The sequence below is a fragment of the Lithobates pipiens genome, unplaced genomic scaffold, assembly GCF_037356315.1.
Source record: "Lithobates pipiens isolate NorthernLeopardFrog02 unplaced genomic scaffold, aLitPip1_a1.2 Scaffold_16, whole genome shotgun sequence".
NCBI classification, from domain to species: domain Eukaryota; kingdom Metazoa; phylum Chordata; class Amphibia; order Anura; family Ranidae; genus Lithobates; species Lithobates pipiens.
This window is the reverse complement of record NW_027507748.1, coordinates 252,131,183-252,144,506: the sequence shown is the minus strand read 5'-3', so window position 1 is coordinate 252,144,506 and position 13,324 is coordinate 252,131,183. Positions and strand designations below refer to the sequence as shown.

General features: G+C 50.8%; 1 protein-coding gene across 6 annotated transcripts in view; it reads left to right on the top strand.

Moving 5' to 3' along the window:
- Window positions 1-13,324, top strand: part of KLHDC8A (kelch domain containing 8A) — a 358,281-nt gene that overhangs the window by 105,320 nt on the left and 239,637 nt on the right. The window lies entirely within an intron of this gene.

Sequence of the window (13,324 nt, the reverse complement as noted above, 5' to 3'; positions counted from 1 at the left end):
TTTTGAAAAAAAATGATATTTTCTACTTTTTGTTATTAGAAAAATCCAATAAACTCAATTTTAGTCATACATTTAGGCCAAAATGTATTCAGCCACATGTCTTTGGTAAAAAAAAAGTCAATAATTGTATATTTATTGGTTTGCGCAAAAGTTGTCACATCTACAAACTAAGGTACGTTTTCTGGAATTTACGCAGCTTTTAGTTTACGACTGCCTATCTCATTTCTTGAGGTGCTAAAATGGCAGGGCAGTACAAAACCCCCCCAAATGACCCCATTTTGGAAAGTAGACCCCCTAAGGAAATTGATAAGAGGCATGTTGAGCCCATTGAATATTTTATTTTTTTGCCTCAAGCGATTGAATAATGACACATTATTTTTTTACACAAAGTTGTCACTAAATGATATATTGCTCACACATGCTATGGGCGTATGTGAAATGACACCCCAAAATAAATTCTGCTGCTTCTCCTGAGTACGGGGATACCACATATGTGGGACTTTTTGGGAGCCTAGCCGCGTACGGGGCCCCGAAAACCAAGCACCGCCTTCAGGCTTTCTAAGGGCGTAAATTTTTGAGTTCACTTCTCACTACCTATTACAGTTTTGAAGGCCATAAAATGCCAAGATGGCACAAAACCCCCACAAATGACCCCATTTTAGAAAGTAGACACCCCAAGCTATTTGCTGAGAGGCATGTTGAGTTCATGGAATATTTTATATTTTGCCACAAGTTGCGGGAAAATTACAAACTTTTTTTTTTTTTTTTTTTTTTTCACAAAGTTGTCACTAAATGATATATTGCTCACACATGCCATGGGCATATGTGAAATGACACCCCAAAATAAATTCTGCTGCTTCTCCTGAGTACGGGGATACCACATATGTGGGACTTTTTGGGAGCCTAGCCGCGTACGGGGCCCCGAAAACCAAGCACCGCCTTCAGGCTTTCTAAGGGCGTAAATTTTTGAGTTCACTTCTCACTACCTATTACAGTTTTGAAGGCCATAAAATGCCAAGATGGCACAAAACCCCCACAAATGACCCCATTTTAGAAAGTAGACACCCCAAGCTATTTGCTGAGAGGCATGTTGAGTCCATGGAATATTTTATATTTTGCCACAAGTTGCGGGAAAATTACAAACTTTTTTTTTTTTTTTTTTTTTTTTTCACAAAGTTGTCACTAAATGATATATTGCTCACGCATGCCATGGGCATATGTGAAATGACACCCCAAAATAAATTCTGCTGCTTCTCCTGAGTACGGGGATACCACATATGTGGGACTTTTTGGGAGCCTATCCGCGTACGGGGCCCCGAAAACCAAGCACCGCCTTCAGGCTTTCTAAGGGCGTTACAGTTTTGAAGGCCATAAAATGCCAAGATGGCACAAACCCCCCCCAAATGACCCCATTTTGGAAAGTAGACACCCCTAAATTTAGGGGTACACTAGTGAGACTAGGTAATAAATGGCGGGTGCCCTGAAACTATAAAAAAATAACTAACCAACCAGCGTCACCTGTAACAGTTATATGGTGATCACTGGTGAAAGGGTTAACTAGGGGGCAATCAGGGGGCTTTATGCGGTAGTATATGGGGGTCCCTGGCGCTATAAAAAGCTGCGGCGAACCTAAATACCTACCTGCCTAACTAGCGTCACCTGTGACACTAATACAGCGATCAGAAAAACGATCGCTTATTAGGCTGGGTTCACACTGGAGCGATGCGGGAACGCCACGAATGCGCGGCGGGTTCCCGCATCGCATGCCTCCCGGCGGCAGTTCACACTGCCCTATGCGAACTGCTGGGAGTGTCAGTGAAATGTTACTGACACCCCCAGATCAGTTTGCATATCGCAGTGCGATCTGCAAACTCGGATCGCATGGTGTGAACACCCATGCGATCCGATTCTGCTGCGGGCCAAAAAAAGGGTCCCGTGCGAATTTGCGGCGGGTGCGGCGGGTGTGGCGGGTGCGGCGGGTGCGGCGAATGGCTGAACTCGAATCGCACAGAGATCGGATGTGATTTGCACTGCAGTGCGGTGCGAATCACATCCGTTCTCAAACCGCTGCAATGTGAACCCAGCCTTAGTGACACTGGCGACGGGGGGTGATCACGGGGTTAAACCTTTATTGGGGGGGTTAGGGGGGTACCTTAGAACTAAAGGGGGCTAACCCTAACTGCCCTAACAGTTATTAGTCACAAATGACACCCGCCGGGTGATCAGGGGGTTAAACCTTTATTAGGTAATAAATGGCGGGTGCCCTGAAACTATAAAAAAATAACTAACCAACCAGCGTCACCTGTAACAGTTATATGGTGATCACAGGTGAAAGGGTTAACTAGGGGGCAATCAGGGGGCTTTATGCGGTAGTATATGGGGGTCCCTGGCGCTATAAAAAGCTGCGGCGAACCTAAATACCTACCTGCCTAACTAGCGTCACCTGTGACACTAATACGGCGATCAGAAAAATGATCGCTTATTAGGCTGGGTTCACACTGGAGCGATGCGGAAACGCCGCGAATCCGCGGCGGGTTCCCGCATCGCATGCCTCCCGGCAGCAGTTCACACTGCCCTATGCGAACTGCTGGGAGTGTCAGTGAAATGTTACTGACACCCCCAGATCAGTTCGCATATCGCAGTGCGATCTGCAAACTCGGATCGCATGGTGTGAACACCCATGCGATCCGATTCTGCTGCGGGCCAAAAAAAGGGTCCCGTGCGAATTTGCGGCGGGTGCGGCGGGTGCGGCGAATGGCTGAACTCGAATCGCACAGAGATCGGATGTGATTTGCACTGCAGTGCGGTGCGAATCACATTCGTTCTCATAAACCGCTGCAATGTGAACCCAGCCTTAGTGACACTGGCGACGGGGGGTGATCACGGGGTTAAACCTTTATTGGGGGGGGTTAGGGGGGCACATTAGAACTAAAGGGGGCTAACTCTAACTGCCCTAACAGTTATTACAGTCACAAATGACACCAATGCAAAAAAAAAAAAAAAAAAAATGACATTGGTGTCACTGTGACTGGGGGGCAGGGGTAATTGGGGGGGTGATCGGGGGGTAAAGGGGGGGTGTGAGTGTGCCTGGCATGTTCTACTGTGTGTGTAGAGTGTTGGTGCAACTCACCGATCCGCTCTCCTCCGTGTCGGAACGAAAAATACCGACACGGAGGAGAGAATACATCACTTCCTCTCCTGTGTTTACATTACAGGAGAGGAAGTGATGTCACCGGGGATTTCCATTCGTCGAGAGCGATCGCGAGGGGGTGGCCATGAATGAATGGCCGCCCCCTCATCCCGGATCGCTCTCGAAGGAATGCCGACCGCCGCAGGCACCGGGGGGGGGCCCGATCGGGCCCCCCACCCGCGGGCAGGCAGGGACTTATATATACGCCCATATGCCTGCCCGTGCCATTCTGCCGACGTATATCGTCGTGCGGCGGTCGGCAAGTGGTTAAAGAATTTTTAACATTGCAGTATGACGAATGTGCTATATCGATTACGAGCGGTAGTTTTACCTGACAAAGTGCTTCCGTCTCAGAATTTTATTGTGAGCATGCGTGGCACCTTGTCCGTCGGACTAGGCTACACACGATTGGAACTGACGCGATCGGATCATGTTGTCAGAAAGTTTTATAGCCAAGCTCTCAAACTTGGTCCGTCGGATATTCCGACGGAAACAGTCCGATGGAGCCCACACACTGTCAGATTATCTGACAACACGGTCCGATCGGACATTTTCCATCGGAATGTCCGACCGTGTGTACAAGGGCTAATTGTTAAGGAGATCAGTGCAATCAAAACTAAAACTAAGGAGTGGGAGAATGTGGTGATGAATGAGGCGGCTAGGGCAGAGGAGAGATACATAACAGTACCCTCATAGGAATCAGAACGCAGCTGGCAGGAGGCACAGGCCCTATACAAGCAAGTCTCTATATCAGCTGTGGAGAACAAGAGATTCTTACTACAGCAAAAATATTTTAATGAAGGGGAAAACACAGGTCATTTACTAGCTATGATAGCTAAAAACCAGCAGAGCTCGACCCATATAGAGGTCATTCAAAACACAGACGGAGAGACAGTTACGGATCTGACTAGCATACTTGAAGTGTTTTCGCATTTCTTTAAAGACTTGTATACATCCAAGGTACACCCCACACAAGAGAAATTAGCCCACTTTCTGGACCAATGCTCTCTTCCCAGTGTAACACAACCGGGACTTGCTGGACTTAATTCACCACTGACATTGGAAGAATTGACAATGGTGGTAGCACAGATGACTAACAATAAATCCTCGGGGGCTGATGGTCTACCCACTTTGACATATGGGAAATATGGCGATACTCTGTTGCCCAACCTTTTAAAAATGCCAACCTTTTAAAAAGGACCTACTGCAGCCAGACTCCTATAGACCTATATCTCTGCTCAACGCGGACATCAAACTATTAGCTAGAGTACTGGCCACTAGACTTCCCAGAGTTGTGACTAAGCTGGTCCATTCTGATCAGTCTGGCTTCATTCCGGCTAGATCCACGGCACTGAACATTTGAAGACTGTTTCACAATACCCAGATACCAGTTGACAACCCGGGCAATAGCGCCATCTTTTCCCTCAACGCTGCCAAAGCTTTTGACAGCGTCAAGTGGAAATATCTGTGGGAGGTTCTGCGGCGATTTGGTCTGGGAGATAAATTTATCTCCTGGGTGCAGTTGCTGTATGCTGCGCCGGTGGCTAGAGTGAGGATAAATGACTCCCTATCGGAGTCCTTCCCTTTGTTTCGAGGCACACGGCAGGGGTGTCCGTTGTCACCCCTGCTGTTTGCCCTTGGATTGGAGCCGTTAGCGACTATGGTAAGGACTGGGGGAGGAAAAGACTTCCTTATATGCGGATGACACGTTGTTATAATTGGAAGACACTGACCGCTCTCTGAGAGCAGTAATGTAACTAATAGAACAGTTTGGACAGCTGTCGGGATTTTCCATCAATTGGCATAAATCAGCCCTGTTACCATTGGATCCATTTCCGGCATCTTTGCCGGAAGACGTGCCCCACATAGAGGTGGTTTTGTCATTTAAGTACTTGGGGATAATGGTGACTGGGGAAACACGGGACTACATAGCCCTAAACCTCAAACCTTTATTGCAAAAATTCCAGCAGAAACAAGCGAGTTGGCGTATGCTGACGCTGTCGGTGACTGGCCGTATTAATCTTATAAAAAAATTATCTGGGCGCTGCAGCTGTTATATATCTCACACAATGCTCCTCTCTGGATACCACAATATTGGTTCCAGCGCATGGACTCGCAGTTCAGGGCTCTTATATGGAGAGGTGGAGTGATGAGAATCAAACTCAATCTGATCTCATTCATATGCTTTGGAGGTGCCCCAAACTAGTGAGGTATTGGAGCGATGTTATTGCTAGAATAAATAATGTTTTTCAGGTCCAGCTTGGGCTGGAGCCACTGCTGTGCTTACTGGGCAGCCTAGATGAGGACATGTACCTTCCACCAATATACATTGCCCTTACGAGACTTCTATACTTGACCAGGAAACGTATTGCCTGTTTGTGGCTGTCCGCACATATACCAAAGGAGGCAAAATGGATACAAATGGTTAATACCACTCTTATCCAGGAAAAGTACACCTACCAGCATAGAAAATCACCAAACAAATATATGGCAGAACTGGCTGGGCTCCCCAGAAGTGGCTCCACCCCAGATGGCCCTGGATAGGCTACTAATGGGATAGATGGATGAAGGTCTATGTAAATTAAGGTATATCTCATATGCTACCATACCACAGGGAGAGTCATACATAATTGATGGGTCTGAGTCATGGTGAAATGTCAATGGTTGGTTTATTTATTAGTAATTATTAATATTTAATTATTATTTAATGTTTTTTTTCTTTTTCTTTTGTTTATCTCTTATTTTAGTTGTGGTTCTTACTACTACCCTCTCTATAATTAGAGTGAGAACTTGGATGCAACATTATCCTATCTATAAAGGAGTATGATAACAGTATTGACTGTACAATTATAATAGAGTGAAAAATTAGGACTGCTGGTACTCTAGATACATGCATTCAAATTGGCATATATTTGTCGTGTATAAATTGGTAATGCCTTGTGCTCTCATCAATAAACACCTTTTTGTTGATTAAAAAAAAAAAGTTCTCTAACAAACCTCCTGAGGGCTTCAAAGAACAGCTGTATTTATACTGAGATGGAAATACAAACAGGTAGACTATTTACTAATTGATTAATGACGTCTTAAGGTAGTTGGTTCCACAAGATTTTATTTAGGGGGTATCAGAGTACAGAGTAAAGGGGGCTGAATACAAATGCATGCCACAATTTTCAGATATTTATTTGTAAAAAAAAAAAAAAATTTAAAACCATTTATCATTTTCCTTCCACTTCACAGTTACGTGTCAATTTGTGTTGGTCGATTAAATTTTTTTTTTTTTTCATAAAATCCCAATAAAATAAACTTTACGTTTTTGAATGTAACATGAGAAAATGTGGAAAATATCAAGGGGTATGAAAACTTTTTCAAGGCACTGTATAAATATTCTTTTTACAAAGCGGTCATTTACTAACTAGTTCAGAAACAAAGTTTAAAATATACCTTGTGCATTATCCATCATTGTTTTAATTCATATATATAATTCATATATCCTGAATAATAATAATAATAATAATAATATATAGTAAATCATGAAAACGTATACAATTCTCATTTTCTTTCCCCACCACCTATTTCCCTCCACCCACTTTCTTTTCCCAAACAACTGAGGACTATCCCAGCTGGTAATAACTAGGTATGTTAAAGGCAGCCTACTTGCCACTCTCACATGGTGGGGATAGGTTACAGTGGGTTCACCTGCACCCAGTAACTCCCCAGCATGGTGTGTATAGAAGCGGAAGAGAAACACATTATAGTTTCCTCTTATTCCTCTCAGTGGTGATAGTACACAATGTGACGTCAGGGCCGGTACAAGGGGGGAAGGAAGGGGCAGATGCCCTGGGCGGTACTATGTACTGGAGGAAAGAGGGCGCATGTGAAGTGCTGGCTATGTGCTTCTAAAACTGTCTGGACACACCAGCCGCTAATACCTACATCTGCAATGATGTGCCGAGTGTGCTCCTGCACCCGGCACAAGCCTAGAACTGACCAGCGCTTCACTTATTCACTCCCCTGTCAGTGGAGATACACCCTCTTACAGGCACTTGGTATTCCCTGCCCAGCGTCACACACTGAGAGGCTGGCCGGAGGCAGGATGGCACCCGGGTGACACCATAAAGAAAGCTGGCAGTTGTAGTGGGTGCTGTCAAGCCCCCCTCCCTCCACCCCCATCATCAGTGAAGCTGTGCGAGCGGCGGTGTGACAGGGAAGAGGCGAGCTGCGGGATGTCAGCATGTTTCCCCCACTCACCCCCTTTTCTCCTGTCAGCAGTGCAGGAGGAGAGATAGATCTCATTAAGTTCGCCGCCCAGCTTTCTGCCCGCTCTTTTTCCCTCCCTACTGGCCACAACACAGGGCCAATCACAGCAGACTAGTGGAGCATCATGGAACATGTAGTCCCAGAAGATCGGCGACTCATTTCTCTCCACAGGAGAGCTCCCAGCATGTACTCTGCTGGGGAAAAAGAGAGACACTGGGAACCCAGAAACAAGCTGAATGAGTGACATACTTTAAACTGCTCCAAAAGACAGAAACAGAAAGAGAGGAGTGTACCGGGGGAAGCCAAAGAGAGAGCCCTGCTGCTAAACAGAGAGAGCCACACTGCTAACCAGCACCACCAGAGAAAGCCACACTGCTAACAAGTGCCATCAGAGAGAGCCACGCTGCTAACCAGAGCCACCAGAGAGAGCCACGCTGCTAACAAGTGCCATCAGAGAGAGCCACGCTGCTAAACAGAGAGAGCCACGCTGCTAAACAGAGAGAGCCACGCTACTAAACAGAGAGAGCCACGCTACTAAACAGAGAGCCACGCTACTAAACAGAGCCACGCTACTAAACAGAGAGAGCCACGCTGCTCACCAGCACCACCAGAGAGAGCCACGCTGCTAATCAGAGCCATGCTGCTAATCAGAGCCACGCTGCTAATCAGAGAGCGCCACGCTGCTAACCAGCACCACCAGAGAGCGCCACGCTGCTAACCAGCGCCACGCTGCTAACCAGCGCCACCAGAGAGCGCCACGCTGCTAACCAGCGCCACCAGAGTGAGCCACGCTGCTAACCAGCGCCACCAGAGTGAGCCACACTGCTAACCAGCACCACCAGAGAGGGAAAAAAGAGAGAGACACCGGGAAGCCAAAAACAAGCTGAATGAGTGACATACTTTAAACTGCTCCAAAAGACAGAAACAGAAAGAGAGGAGTGTACCGGGGGAAGCCAAAGAGAGAGCCCGGCTGCTAAACGGAGAGAGCCACACTGCTAACAGGTGCCATCAGAGAGAGCCACGCTGCTAAAACGAGAGAGCCACGCTGCTAACCAGTGCCACCAGAGAGAGCCATGCTGCTAATCAGAGCCACGCTGCTAACCAGAGGCCCCCAGAGAGAGCCACGCTGCTAACCAGCGCCACCAGAGAGAGCCACGCTGCTAACCAGCGCCACCAGAGAGAGCCACGCTGCTAACCAGCGCCTCCAGAGAGAGCCACGCTGCTAACCAGCGCCTCCAGAGAGAGGCACGCTGCTAACCAGCGCCACCAGAGAGAGGCACGCTGCTAACCAGCGCCACCAGAGAGAGCCACGCTGCTAACCAGCGCCATCAGATAGAGCCACGCTGCTAACCAGCGCCATCAGATAGAGCCACGCTGCTAACCTGCGCCATAAGAGAGCCACGCTGCTAACCAGAGCCACCAGAGAGAGCCACGCTGCTAATCAGAGCTACACTGCTAACCAGAGCCACCAGAGAGAGCCACGCTTCTAACCAGAGACACCAGATAGCCACGCTGCTAAATAGAGAGCCACACTGCTAACCAGCGCCACCAGAGATAGCCACGCTGCTAACCAGCACCATCACAGAGAGCCATGCTGCTAACCAACTCCACCAGAGAGAGCCATGCTGCTAACCAGAGCCACCAGAGAGAGCCACACTGCTAACCAGCGCCACCAGAGAGAGCCACACTGCTAACCAGCGCCATCAGAGAGCCACGCTGCTAACAAGCGCCATCAGAGAGAGCCACGCTGCTAACCAGCGCCACCAGAGAGAGCCACGCTGCTAACCAGCGCCACCAGAGAGAGCCACGCTGCTAACCAGCGCCACCAGAGAGAGCCACGCTGCTAACCAGCGCCATCAGAGAGAGCCACGCTGCTAACCAGCGCCATCAGAGAGAGCCACGCTGCTAACCAGCGCCACCAGAGAGAGGCACGCTGCTAACCAGCGCCACCAGAGAGAGGCACGCTGCTAACCAGCGCCACCAGAGAGCCACGCTGCTAACCAGCGCCACCAGAGAGCCACGCTGCTAACCAGCGCCACCAGAGAGAGCCACACTGCTAACCAGCGCCACCAGAGAGAGGCACGCTGCTAACCAGCGCCACCAGAGAGAGCCACGCTGCTAACCAGCGCCACCAGAGAGAGCCACACTGCTAACCAGCGCCACCAGAGAGAGCCACGCTGCTAACCAGCGCCACCAGAGAGAGCCACGCTGCTAACCAGCGCCATCAGAGAGAGCCACGCTGCTAACCAGCGCCACCAGAGAGCCACGCTGCTAACCAGTGACATCAGAGAGAGCCACGCTGCTAACCAGCACTACCAGAGAGAGCCATGCTGCTAACCAGAGCCACCAGAGAGAGCCACGCTGCTAATCAGAGCTACGCTGCGAACCAGAGGCCCCCAGAGAGAGCCACGCTGCTAACCAGAGCCACCAGAGAACCACACTGCTAACCAGCGCCTCCAGAGAGAGCCACGCTGCTAACCAGCGCCTCCAGAGAGAGCCACGCTGCTAACCAGCGCCTCCAGAGAGAGGCACGCTGCTAACCAGCGCCACCAGAGAGAGGCACGCTGCTAACCAGCGCCACCAGAGAGAGCCACGCTGCTAACCAGCGCCATCAGATAGAGCCACGCTGCTAACCAGCGCCATCAGATAGAGCCACGCTGCTAACCTGCGCCATAAGAGAGCCACGCTGCTAACCAGAGCCACCAGAGAGAGCCACGCTGCTAATCAGAGCTACACTGCTAACCAGAGCCACCAGAGAGAGCCACGCTTCTAACCAGAGACACCAGATAGCCACGCTGCTAAATAGAGAGCCACACTGCTAACCAGCGCCACCAGAGATAGCCACGCTGCTAACCAGCACCATCACAGAGAGCCATACTGCTAACCAACTCCACCAGAGAGAGCCATGCTGCTAACCAGAGCCACCAGAGAGAGCCACACTGCTAACCAGCGCCACCAGAGAGAGCCACACTGCTAACCAGCGCCATCAGAGAGCCACGCTGCTAACAAGCGCCATCAGAGAGAGCCACGCTGCTAACCAGCGCCACCAGAGAGAGCCACGCTGCTAACCAGCGCCACCAGAGAGAGCCACGCTGCTAACCAGCGCCACCAGAGAGAGCCACGCTGCTAACCAGCGCCATCAGAGAGAGCCACGCTGCTAACCAGCGCCATCAGAGAGAGCCACGCTGCTAACCAGCGCCACCAGAGAGAGGCACGCTGCTAACCAGCGCCACCAGAGAGAGGCACGCTGCTAACCAGCGCCACCAGAGAGCCACGCTGCTAACCAGCGCCACCAGAGAGCCACGCTGCTAACCAGCGCCACCAGAGAGAGCCACACTGCTAACCAGCGCCACCAGAGAGAGGCACGCTGCTAACCAGCGCCACCAGAGAGAGCCACGCTGCTAACCAGCGCCACCAGAGAGAGCCACACTGCTAACCAGCGCCACCAGAGAGAGCCACGCTGCTAACCAGCGCCACCAGAGAGAGCCACACTGCTAACCAGCGCCATCAGAGAGAGCCACGCTGCTAACCAGCGCCATCAGAGAGAGCCACGCTGCTAACCAGCGCCACCAGAGAGCCACGCTGCTAACCAGTGACATCAGAGAGAGCCACGCTGCTAACCAGCACTACCAGAGAGAGCCATGCTGCTAACCAGAGCCACCAGAGAGAGCCACGCTGCTAATCAGAGCTACGCTGCGAACCAGAGGCCCCCAGAGAGAGCCACGCTGCTAACCAGAGCCACCAGAGAACCACACTGCTAACCAGCGCCACCAGAGAGAGCCACGCTGCTAACCAGCGCCACCAGAGAGCCACGCTGCTAACCAGCGCCATCAGAGAGAGCCACGGTGCTAACCACACTACCAGAGAGAGCCAAGCTGCTAACCAGAGCTACGCTGCTAACCAGAGGCCCCCAGAGAGAGCCACACTGCTAACCAGAACCACCAGAGAGAACCACGCTGCTAACCAGCGCCACCAGAGAGAGCCACGCTGCTAACCAGCGCTACCAGAGAGCCACGCTGCTAACCAGCACCATCAGAGAGAGCCACGCTGCTAACCGGCACTACCAGAGAGAGCCACGCTGCTAACCAGAGCCACCAGAGAGAGCCACGCTGCTAATCAGAGCTACACTGCTAACCAGAGCCACCAGAGAGAGCCACGCTTCTAACCAGAGACACCAGATAGCCACGCTTCTAAATAGAGAGCCACACTGCTAACCAGCGCCACCAGAGAGAGCCATGCTGCTAACCAGCACCATCACAGAGAGCCATACTGCTAACCAACTCCACCAGAGAGAGCCATGCTGCTAACCAGAGCCACCAGAGAGAGCCACACTGCTAATCAGAGCCACGCTGCTAACCAGAGCCACCAGAGAGAGCCACACTGCTAACCAGCGCCATCAGAGAGAGCCACGCTGCTAACCAGCGCCATCAGAGAGAGCCACGCTGCTAACCAGCGCCACCAGAGAGCCACGCTGCTAACCAGTGACATCAGAGAAAGCCACGGTGCTAACCAGCGCCACCAGAGAGAGCCACACTGCTAACCAGTGACATCAGAGAGAGCCACGCTGCTAAGCAGCGCCACCAGAGAGAGCCACACTGCTAACCAGCGCCACCAGAGAGAGCCACGCTGCTAACCAGCGCCATCAGAGAGAGCCACACTGCTAACCAGCGCCATCAGAGAGAGCCACGCTGCTAACCAGCACCATCAGAGAGAGCCACGCTGCTAACCAGCGCCCCCAGAGAGAGCCACGCTTCTAACCAGAGACACCAGAGAGAGCCACACTTCTAACCAGAGACACCAGAGAGCCACGCTGCTAAATAGAGAGCCAAACTGCTAACCAGCGCCACCAGAGAGAGCCACACTGCTAACCAACGCCACCAGAGAGAGCCACGCTGCTAACCAGCCACCAGAGAGAGCCACGCTGCTCACCAGTGCCACCAGAGAGAGCCACGCTGCTAACCAGCGCCATCAGAGAGAGCCACGCTGCTAACCAGAGCCACCAGAGAGAGCCATGTTGCTTACCAGAGACACCAGAGAGAGTCACGCTGCTAACCAGAATCACCAGAGAGCCATACTGCTAACCAGCGCCATCAGAGAGAGCTATGCTTCTAACCAGAGCCACCAGAGAGCCACGCTGCTAACCAAAACCACCAGAAAGAGTAACGCTGAGCCACTGCCAGGGTACAGACATGCTACACTACTGACCAGAGTCGCCCTGAGCAACACAGAGTGAGCAAACATCTAGCTAGAGGGATCATTGTGGCAGTTTCGCTGAGTCTGGTAAGAGGGCCTGTAGGCCATTATCCTTTACTGATCCTAGGGACTGAGCCATAAGGAACTGCTTAACCTGCTATCCTCTAGCCCTAATACTGCCTCTGCAGGCTAGAGGATAGCAGGTTAAGCAATTATTGACTGCCACAATGAGCTCCAATGCTGTGCTGCTGGACTGAAAATATTGTGTGTGTGTGTGTGTGTGTGTGTGTGTGTGGGGGGGGGGGGGGGGGTGCAGTTTGCTATCCTCGCTCTGGGCACCAAATGACCTTGTCCCAGCACTGTGTGACAGAATACAGAGAATAAATTGCTGGATTTATCTGGGGGCAGATTAGCATCCCTACCGTGCAGCAAGCTCAGCCTTAGGGATAGTCCTTGGATGTTTGGGAACTGGAGGTGGGGATAGATATTGTTTGAAGAAAGGACCTTATTTGGTGACCATTCTCTAATGTGCTCATTAATGTGCTAAACCTAGGGGAACTGTGATCCGTGGCATTTGCCACACATATAGGTGAATGCTGTACTACTGAACATTTTTTTTTGTACATTATGAAACTGCTTTAGGGCGTGTTCGCACCAGCACTGGAAAACAACTCTAAAAAGTCT